Genomic DNA, 10,000 nt, shown 5'->3' on the forward strand with positions numbered 1-10,000 from the left:
TGATTTCTGGTAAAGGGGAGACTGTGATGAAGGGAAAACGATGAAAGAATACAAAATGAAAGGTAAAAAAAAAAAAAAAGCCAGAATCTTGATCTTGAAAGTGACGATTGACGGACTGATGATACACCAAAAAAAAACGCCAAGTACGGAATAAAATGCGATCGATTCTTCAAACTTTCGATGTTAAAAAAGAAGCAAACAAACAAGTAATAAAAGTCAACCCTCAAATAAGCACACAAGCATCCAAATCCCTTCACACACAAATAACAAAAAATACAGACAAGTTAAAAAGCATCACCAGAAACCAAATAAGAAAACAAAAAAAATCATCACATACTTGTATCACCAAACATAAAACTGAAATATAAGCAAAAATAACCAAATCTCAGGTGAGCAAGCAAACACCTGCATCTATCAAAGTCCAGGTGAACCGTCCCTCTTTCCCTTACAACCACAAAATGACCTATGACCCTTGACCTCTTTGACTTAAAACGGGGGGAGGGGTGAACTTGCGGGTCCTTGTGATGTCCAGTCAAGGTCACACTATTTTCTTAAGGGTCAAGGGACGCGACCTCACCTGGCGGACTTACAGGTGTTCCTCATTTCGCTAATTAACGTCCCGAAGCTTACCTGGGCGCGTGAGGAGGTTAATATGGCTCACCTGAGGGCTGGCCACAATGGGGATTAATTACCGGGAATGGGTTTTCGGAGATTGGAGAAGCTTCTTTATCGTTAAGGCAATTAGTGACGTGTAAATTAAAGACGTGCGGCGGACAGGTATAAGGTGAGATTAACAAAGGGAAGGCTGAAGGGGAAAACAAAGGAGAGAGGAGAGTCAGAAAGTATATATGAAAGATGGGTGGTATTGAGGTGAGGTGAGTGAAGAAAAAAGTGTAGAGAAAAACAATGATGCATGAGTAAGGTAAAGTGAGTAGCGGGCTTTTTTTTTTATTGTTGTTTCCTTTTTTGTGTGTCCTTGTGCTGTCTCCTTTGCTGTAAAAAAAAAATGAAAAGGGTGAAGGGGAAAACAGTGGAGAGGAAAACCCATCCATAAATGAAAGATAAGGCAGAGAGGTAAGGTTAAACTGAATAAAGAAAGAGTTAAGGGAAAATAAGAGGATAGAAAAAATATATAAAGTATTAACGAAAGATAGACAATGGCAAGGCAAGGTGAGGTTAATGAGAAGGCTAAAAATAAAAATAAAAAGAGAGAACATCGAAAAATATCAATATGGGGAGTGAAAGATAAAAAGCTCCGAGTTATAATGAACCTTTAATGTGGCAGGGGACCAATGGCAGTTTAAATCATGGACTAGAAAATGTATATATGAAAAAAAAATAATAAACCTCACGCAAGCATCAATATGTATCTTTTGCGTGCGATATGAATTTACGTTTTGGGTTTACTTAACTTGACGCCCAGCGATAAAAAACTGAACTTAAAACACGAAAAAAAGATGAAAACGGAGAAATATTAAATGCATGTGTGAGAAAATAATGATGGAAGATTAATTATACATTCAACCTCACGAGTAAATAATTGTGTAACTTTTCCCTTTGTCATTATGTTCTGTTTCCTCTCTCTTTTAAACTCTTTCGTATACACATGCTACTCTCTCTCTCTCTCTCTCTCTCTCTCTCTCTCTCTCTCTCTCTCTCTCTCTCTCTCTCTCTCTCTCTCTTATATGTAACTCATTTCTCATCACTTATCAACACGTGATCTACCTACATGCTGTAGCTACATGTGTCATCAGTTATCAGATATCTTGTCCATCTGTCCCTCCTCTGTTCTGTCCTCGTTCTCTCTCTCCCTTTGTCTGTCTGTCCTTCCACACACAAACACACACACACACACTCACACACAAACACACACACACACACACACACACACACACCGAAAACACTTTCCTGCGGCTCCTCTCAAAACATTTGCAGAAAAGACCAGAGATGAACAACCCTCTCAAATTTCCGGACCAGTTTTCTCCATTCACGAAAACTCAAAAGCTCTTTCCCTCCTCTCCCTTCCTTCCCTCCGTCCCTCCACATCCGCCGGGCTCCTCTTACCCCCGCCACTAAGGTCGACCCTCCCTTGACTACACGAGGGATCCACAGCCTTGGCCGCCAGGGTCTCACCGGCTGTCTCCCTTCCGGTGGTTTACGATGCAGACGTTTTTCTCATGCCTCGGCCCTCACGAGATTCCTGTCCTGGCGGGATGAGACACACCGGGACCTCTACCTTCTCCTCTTCCTTTTCCTACCTATCCTTTTTACCTTCCTACCCTTTCAGTTGCTTCTCTCCCTATCTTCCTTATGCTTCTATCTAACTGTTTAAGCATCTTCCCATCTTCCTCCTGTCCTTCCTTCCTACCCTTCTACTGTCTATTCACCAGTTCCTTCTCTCCTTCCTTCCTACCCTCTCAGAATCCATCCTCTCTTTTTCACTTTCTTCTCCCTATATGCCCTTCCCTTCCTCCCCATTTATCCTCTTCTCATCTCCATCCTTTTTCTGTTCCTTATTCCTATACTTAAGCTCTGGAAAATCCCGTGAACTCTGTGCATGATCCTTAACCCTTACATATTGGTACCAAACAAGAAAATCAAAATTAAGTTTCGTGTTTTAGATATTTTTATTCACAAAAATACATAAATATATACTCTGGGGACTCTTTGGTACTACAAATATATATATGTAGTGACTAGATCAGTACAAGGACGTAATACTGAATACCAGGTAAACGCGTGGGAAATAAATAATGACTAGAGAGCCAGGTCAACCAGGTGAGTGCTGAGCGAGTGGCGAGTGCTGCATGTGCTGTGGGAGAGCCTCAGTAACCTCACCTCAGCAATGGACAGCACGCCACACTCTGAACTCAGCATTCCACACGTACAAACATACATACATTCACGCAATCTTACGCACACAGGTACAATGTTCTTAGGCTAATACAAGGCGGCCAGGTGCTGACTAACTAATGCACGAGGCACACTGAGATCTTTGGGGTCTGTGACTAGACCGACGACGAAACACTAGATCAAATACCTGACTAGTAGTAATACATATTTGGTTAGTAGCTGTAGCTGTTGATTTTTTTTTTGTATTTTTAGATAAGAAAACATAACCTAGTGAGATCTTTGGACTGGCGACAGACAAGATTAACCCTAATTAGGTAACTTGAACAGAGATCTAATTCTTAATCTTAGTTCTATAAAAGAGTGAGATACACATAGAGGGGGAGCTTTGGTGAACCCTATAAGTTAAAAGAACCTTTGGTTAAGTGCTGTAAGACCCAATGTAGGGAAGGGAAGTTGCCTTTCCCTGTGAATTTGGTGCAAATAGAAAACAAAAGACCGTGAGAGAGATCTGAAAGAACAAACTTAAGCTTAGGGAACTCAAAATTACTAATGAATGGAGTGGCAACTACAGGAAGCTGTCCAGAGGGAGCCACGGACGCTTGACTGTGGAAAGGTTGCAGACTTTTGGTGCTGTGGAGCTAAATTTGAAGCGGCAGTTAAATTTGGATGGGGTCTTTTAGTGCAGCAACGACCTTGGCAGTGAAGAGACACTGCTAGGCCGTTATAATACTGTGCAGGGTAAAGATCAAATGGACTACTGATACATAACATTAGTACAAGTTCTTTGGTTAGACAGACTAGCAGGTTCAGTGCGAACCCTCGTGTTTGGTAAGATTCTTTGGTTCTTGTGAGTGCTAAGATTAAAGGGCTTCTTACTCCTAAGTCTTTGGTTGATTAGTTTTGACGGAGATCTAGGAAAGCTGCAAGTTAATGCATAATACTGCAGAAGCTTAACTTATGAACTAGAGTAATACTGTACTGCTGGTGGGTGAGTACTGGTACTGGGGGCAGGTACAAAGTGATCTTACTGACCAAGAGTAATACTGGTGGGGGGAGGTGAGGGGTTAATACTGATCGGTGTATAATACTGACACACTGAAAGGGGGCTAAATAGGTGAGGAGACACAGCAGTGACTTCAGCTGGTGTGGGCGGCTCGTGGGAGACTCGTCCTCTTACGCTAGGCGATGACTAGTGGGCAGACCCGCCGAGGCAGCGGACGCGGGGTGACTCAGCACCTCAGGACCGGCGATGACTCAGGGGTCTTCTTCCTTATCTGCTACAGACTCTGACTGGCTCAAATCTCGACGGGCGGCGACTAGAAGCGTGGGGACCTCCACTCCTCCGCTGAGGCCCAGGTGGGCCTTGGGAGGGGATGGGTCCCAGGTGTGGGGGGGGTGCCACGCGATACAGAGCCGAGCAGGCGTGCGTCATGCGGGGGCTCGGGGCAGGGCTGGTCAGGCGACGGCGGCTGCATACTCACTCCCTCCCCTGGACACAGCCCCGCCCATCCGCGCACGCCGGGGCTCGGCCCGTCCTCGAGGGCGACTAGACATATCAGGTGAGAAGCTGCATGTGTGGGCTGCGGGCGGCGACTGGCGGCTCTGCCCGGGGTGGGCTGGGAGGCCCTGGCAGACTAGAGGTGACTAGGAGAGGCCCGGCACAGAGTCAGGGCCGGGAAGCTGGCGCCTGGTGACGTCAGCTGACTAGGGTTGGGGTGGGGGGGGGGGGGCTGACCCTTCCTCCAGGATGAGAGGCCTGCAAGACAAAGGACCCCGTCAGAACACCACACTTTCGCACCTCCAGTATATTGCACTGTGCTCACTCACTCGCTCAATGAACAGCAAAACACAAACGTAAAGCGTGAGAGACTTACCGAGTCAGCCGTGGAGGCAGCGAGGTGCGGGCGGCGGCGGGACGCCCAGCGCGGGGCTCCACCTCGACTACAGACTGAAGCTGTTGTGATTTCCCTCAGCGTCCCGGAGCTTATATACCCCGGCGCCGGCAGGTGCACCCTCCACGCGTGTCCTGAACCAATCCTGGTGCGCTAAACAACCTGCCACGCGCCGCCTCAGCCAACCCGCGAGGAGCGGAGGGACCAGAGCTCCCGCTCGGCCAATGAGCTCCGCAGGAGAGGGTTGAGGCAACCAATGGTGGCGAGCAGGGGAGGCAGGTGGCCGGCATGTGGCGGCACGCGTCAGGTGAGCCACCGACCAGCCCGCTGCTACCAGGTGGCCGCCCACCACCACCACCTCGCCAACACCGATACAGTGAACACTGCACGACAAAGTCAAACTTTCTACTTCAATAATCAATGATGAAAGCAAAAGCCTCAATGCAGGAACTCAGGTTTTCGGTATGCCGTGCTTGCAGTCTGTCGTCGGCCTCCCAAGGGCTGGCTGCCACAGCCTTAGTGTCGGGGCAGCGCTGGGCAGGGCAGGGCGCGTGCGGGCGAGACACAGCTGGCCGACATCTGCACGCCCGCACCTCCCCTCGCCCCGCGCCCATTATCCCCGAGGCGAGGGCCCGTGCCCCCTCCCCCTCCCTCCACAGGACTCTGCCTAAGCATCAGTCCTTGGCACAATGGTGGCCTGGGAACAGGGCCACAGAGGACCTCCCCACACCTGCCTCGGCGGCCCACACCTGCCTCCTCATTTTATTCGGCCAGCTGCCCGCACCACTTTCCTATTCAGCCTGCACGCGGCGGCACCAGCACCTGACCCGCTCGAATCTGCCTTCACACCTGCCTCCTCTCTCCCCAACACTCTCGCAGCTTTTCCCCACTCACCCTCTTCTCCCCTCCTACTTACCCTCACGCTCACCCCACCAAGCCACCCCACCAACACTGCTCGCTAAATCACCTATCAAGCTACGACTCAACACCACAACGCCTGACGACACCACCAATGCCATCACCATCTCGTTCATCACCACTGTTCCTTACACCACCACAACCATCACCTCCACAAACCAGCATCACCACAAAAATCACCACAACGTAAAAAAAAAAAAATACCACCACTCACCACCACCCACCAACACACAAACGATACACCAAAACACCACACAAAGGCACCCTCAACACCACCAAAGTCAGAACCCAACCCTGACAAAACACCAAAGCCCAGCGAAAGAAAGAACACCCACCACCATCTCTATGCCACCACACAAACTCCCTTCAGAAGCCTACAAAGCTTGATTCCTCGCCCAGCACTACAAGAAGCATAAATAATTCCATACACGCCCAAAAGAAACCAAGAAGAAGAGGGAGGGACAAAGCACGGACATTCTCCCTTGGCCAAGCAAAGCGCCGAGTATAAACAAGAGACCCGTGCTCAAAAATACACCATCTCGAGAGCGGGACCCAAACAGAGGCCGGGCGACGTAAACACAGGCACGTACCGTCTCCCCCTCGGTACTATTCCTGGCCTGACCTCACTGGCAGCTGCTCGGGGAAGGGAAGGTCAGCTGAGGGAGGCTATTTGGGGTCACGCAGAGTTACACAGACAAGGAGAAAGGAAGGGAGAGAGGTAGAGAGGGAGGGAAGAAGCGCGTGCTCTCCCTCAGGTCAAGTGGAGGGTGTAAGGGAGAGAGAGAGCGAGAGGGAGAGACAGATGAGGCAAGGAAAGGAGGCTAAGTCTGGAGGAAACGATGCATTTAAAGCCCCAAACAACCTCGTCCCCTCAGCTTTCTCTCTCCCTTCTCATCATATCCCATCTTCCCTCCTTCCTCTCTCCCTTCCTTCCTTCCGGTGCCTCCTGCTCTCCTCTCTCCTTCTCTACCCTCTTCCTCCACCTCTACCTCCAGCTTCCTGTCCTTTAAAACCTGTCTGCTTCCTTCCCTTCCTCCCTTTAACTCGAGGCGTGTGTTTCCTCTCGTACCTTAGATTTCAGGCCATCAAAAAAAAAGGGGAAAAGTTGTGCGCGTGTGTTTTCACTTGAGGGGAGTTTTTGTGATGAACGAGGGAAGGAGGGGAGGAAGAGGATGGAAGGAAGTGAAGGGAAGGAGAGGGAGGAAACAGAGAGCAGGTAGGGAAGGAAAGAAAAGGGGTGGTTCAGAAGGGAGGGAAGGAGCGAAAAGGAAGGAGAGGTGGAATGGAAGCGATGAGGGGAGGAAGAAGAAGAAAGAAAGGCGAGGAAGAGGGAGGAAAGAGAGAGCAGGTAGAGGAGAGGAAAGGGTAGAACATGAGAGAGGGGGGAAGAGGGGAAGAAGCGAAAAGAAGGGAGAGATGGGAAGGAAGAAAATGGAAAAGAAGAAAGGAAAGGAAGAGGGGAAAGAGAAGGAAATGGAGAGCAGGTAAGGGAAGGGGAGGAAAGGGGTAGATCAGAAGGAAGGGGTATGAGAAGAGTGTGGGAAGAAGCGAAAGGAAGGGAGGGATGGAGAGACAGGGAAGAGAGGTAAGAGGAGGAGGGAAGGAAGGGAAGATAAGGAAGGAGGGGAAAGGTGAAGAAGTGGAGGGAAGGAGGGAAGAGAGGGGATATGAGAGAGGAAAGGAGGTATGATAAGCAGTAAGGGATAGAAGAGGTAGAGAAGGAAGGGTAAAGGGGTAGAAGAAGGGAAGAGAGGGAGAGAAAGAGGGGAAAGGGAGGAGAAAGGGAGAGGAAGGGAGGGTAAGGGTTTGTTTTGAGTACCTCGTCTGTATTTGTTTGTTATCATTTTTCTCTCCCCTTCCCTTACCCTCTCTCTCTCTCTCTCTCTCTCTCTCTCTCTCTCTCTCTCTCTCTCTCTCTCTCTCTCTCAGTAGGCTTTAGGATGAGTTTTTAGTTCGCTTTTTGTTTATTTTTGTTGTTTTCTGTTGTTTTCGTCTCTTCTGATCCTCCTTGATGTGATATTCGATCCTATTAACCTATTTTTAACTCCCTAATTAAAAGTATCATGAAAGATTTATACTCGACATGATTTTGGGGTTATGCTTTTTTTCCTTGCTTTCATTTTTTTCGTTTATTTGTTCTCTCTCTCTCTCTCTCTCTCTCTCTCTCTCTCTCTCTCTCTCTCTCTCTCTCTCTCTCTCTCTCTCTCTCTCTCTCTCTCTCTCTCTCTCTCTCTCTCTCTCTCTCTCTCTCTCTTCTACTGTCCTGTCTTTCTTTTTATCTATTTTTCTTTTTGATCTCTTTAATTATCTACTACCTACCATCCTTCCTTCCTTCACAATTCTCTCTCTCTCTCTCTCTCTCTTTCTCTCTCTCTCTCTCTCTCTCTCTCTCTCTCTCTCTCTCTCTCTCTCTCTCTCTCTCTCTCTCTCTCTCTCTCTCTCTCTCTCTCTCTCTCTCTCTCTCTCTCTCTCTCTCTCTCTCCATATCCCTCCTACTTTCTTTCCTGTCTTTCTTTTTATCTCTTTTTTTCTTTCTCTTTAATAATCTACTTCTATTACACCTACCATCCTTCCTTTGCATCTCCCTCTCATCCCCTCTCTCTCTCTCTCTCTCTCTCTCTCTCTCTCTCTCTCTCTCTCTCTCTCTCTCTCTCTCTCTCTCTCTCTCTCTCTCTCTCTCTCTCTCTCTCTCTCTCTCTCTCTCTCTCTCTCTCTCTCTCAATACATCGCAGGCATTACCTCACATTCCTTCTATTTCCGTCGCTCGAACCTACACACACACCCAACCGTCTGCCTTTCATTTATTTTCCCGAGTCCTCCTCCTCTCTCCCTCGCCGCCACATCCTTCCCTCCTCCTCCTCCTCCTCCTCAGGATTCCTCCGCCGCACACGTGTTCCTCTCCCCTCACCCGAGCGCGTGTCTTCTCCTCTCTACTCTACAGGAAACCCAGACTTCCGCCGCCACTGCCTCCGCTTCTGCCTGCCTCCGCCTCCTCGTCCCCCTCCTCCTTCCTCTCCCGTCGCTCGCCTCCTTTGCCTGCCTTCACCTCGCGTCCTCTCCTCTCCTTTGCTTTGGCTTTGCGTCCTTCCTTCACACTCCTCCTTTGGCCTCTCTCTTGTCTTTTTAAATTTTTTAAATTCTTCCAAGTCTTCCTTCGTTTCTTTTTCTCTCTTTCCTTCTTCGTTATTTTCTTCGTTCTGTCCTTCCTTCCTTCCTTTGTTCCTTCTTTTCCTACTTCGCTACCTGATTTCCTTACCTTTTTTTTAATTTCTTCAATAGTTCATTCCTTTTTTTATGTCTATACATCTCTTTTTTTTTCTTTATTTATCTACTATTCCTTCCTTCCTTCCTTCCTTCCTTCCTTCCTGCCCTTACATCTCCTCCCTTCCCATCACCACCTTTCCTTTCCACCGCCCACACACACACACACCCTCTTCTACCCCTGATGGTGCTACAATCACCCCTGGGATACTAATTAACCCTTGCTGTACCTGGAGGAGAAAAGGAGGAGGAGGAGGAGGAGGAGGAGGCCGGGGAAGAAGTGCAGGTTGATACGCAAGCAGCTCCCCTCCACGCCCACCCCCCCACACACCCACACACACACACACACACCCACCCCCACACACAGAGTGTCAAAATATATGTGTATAACAGGAAGGACCAAACCCATCCCCCCTCCTTACTTGTCTTCACTCACCGCAGCCTCCTCCTCCTCCTCCTCCTCCTTCCTACCTTCCTTCCTTCCTTCCCTCGCCCCCTGCCCCCCCTGACCCTCGCACGTGGCTGGGGGGCCAATGAGTGACACCCAACACCCGCCGCCCATCACTTCCGCCAAGAGTCATTCCACGGGGTAACCTCAGACCCGCTGCGACCTGCTCATTGTTCTCACCTTTCCTCTCCTTCTCGTCCTCCTCCTCCTCTTGGCCCGCTTTCTCCTCCTCCTCCCTCCTCCTCTTGTTCTTTCTCTCTTCCCTTCCTTCTTTCTTAGTATGATCTCTGTAAGTTTTTTTTTTTCTTTTTCATTTCTGTTCTCCTCCTCCTCCTCCTCCTTAGTCTTGTTCTTTCTTCTCTTCCTTCTGCTCTTCTATGATTATCCTCCTGTAAGTTTTTTTTTATTTTTCTCACCTTTCATTCTCGTTCTCCTCCTCCTCCTCCTCCTGTCCTTTCTCCTCCTCCTCCTTAGTCTTGTTCTTCCTTCTCTTCTTCTGCTCTTCTATAATTATCCTCCTGTAAGCTTTTTTTTCTTCTTCTCACCTTTCCTCTCCTCGTTCTCCTCCTGCCCCTCTTTCTCCTCCTCCTCCTTAGTCTTGTTCTTTCTCTTCTTCCTTCTACGCTCT

At 48.7% G+C, this 10,000-nt stretch overlaps 1 long non-coding RNA gene across 1 annotated transcript; it reads right to left on the reverse strand.

The window, feature by feature from the left end:
* Positions 1–2,608: 2,608 nt before the first annotated feature.
* Positions 2,609–5,145, reverse strand: LOC126994852 (uncharacterized). Its single transcript, XR_007749654.1, has 2 exons — positions 4,728–5,145; positions 2,609–4,609 (listed from the first exon to the last, which is right to left on the reverse strand). It is a non-coding gene; the product is annotated as an uncharacterized LOC126994852 (long non-coding RNA).
* Positions 5,146–10,000: the final 4,855 nt, after the last annotated feature.

Source organism: Eriocheir sinensis, unplaced genomic scaffold (assembly GCF_024679095.1).
Source record: "Eriocheir sinensis breed Jianghai 21 unplaced genomic scaffold, ASM2467909v1 Scaffold897, whole genome shotgun sequence".
NCBI classification, from domain to species: Eukaryota; Metazoa; Arthropoda; class Malacostraca; order Decapoda; family Varunidae; genus Eriocheir; species Eriocheir sinensis.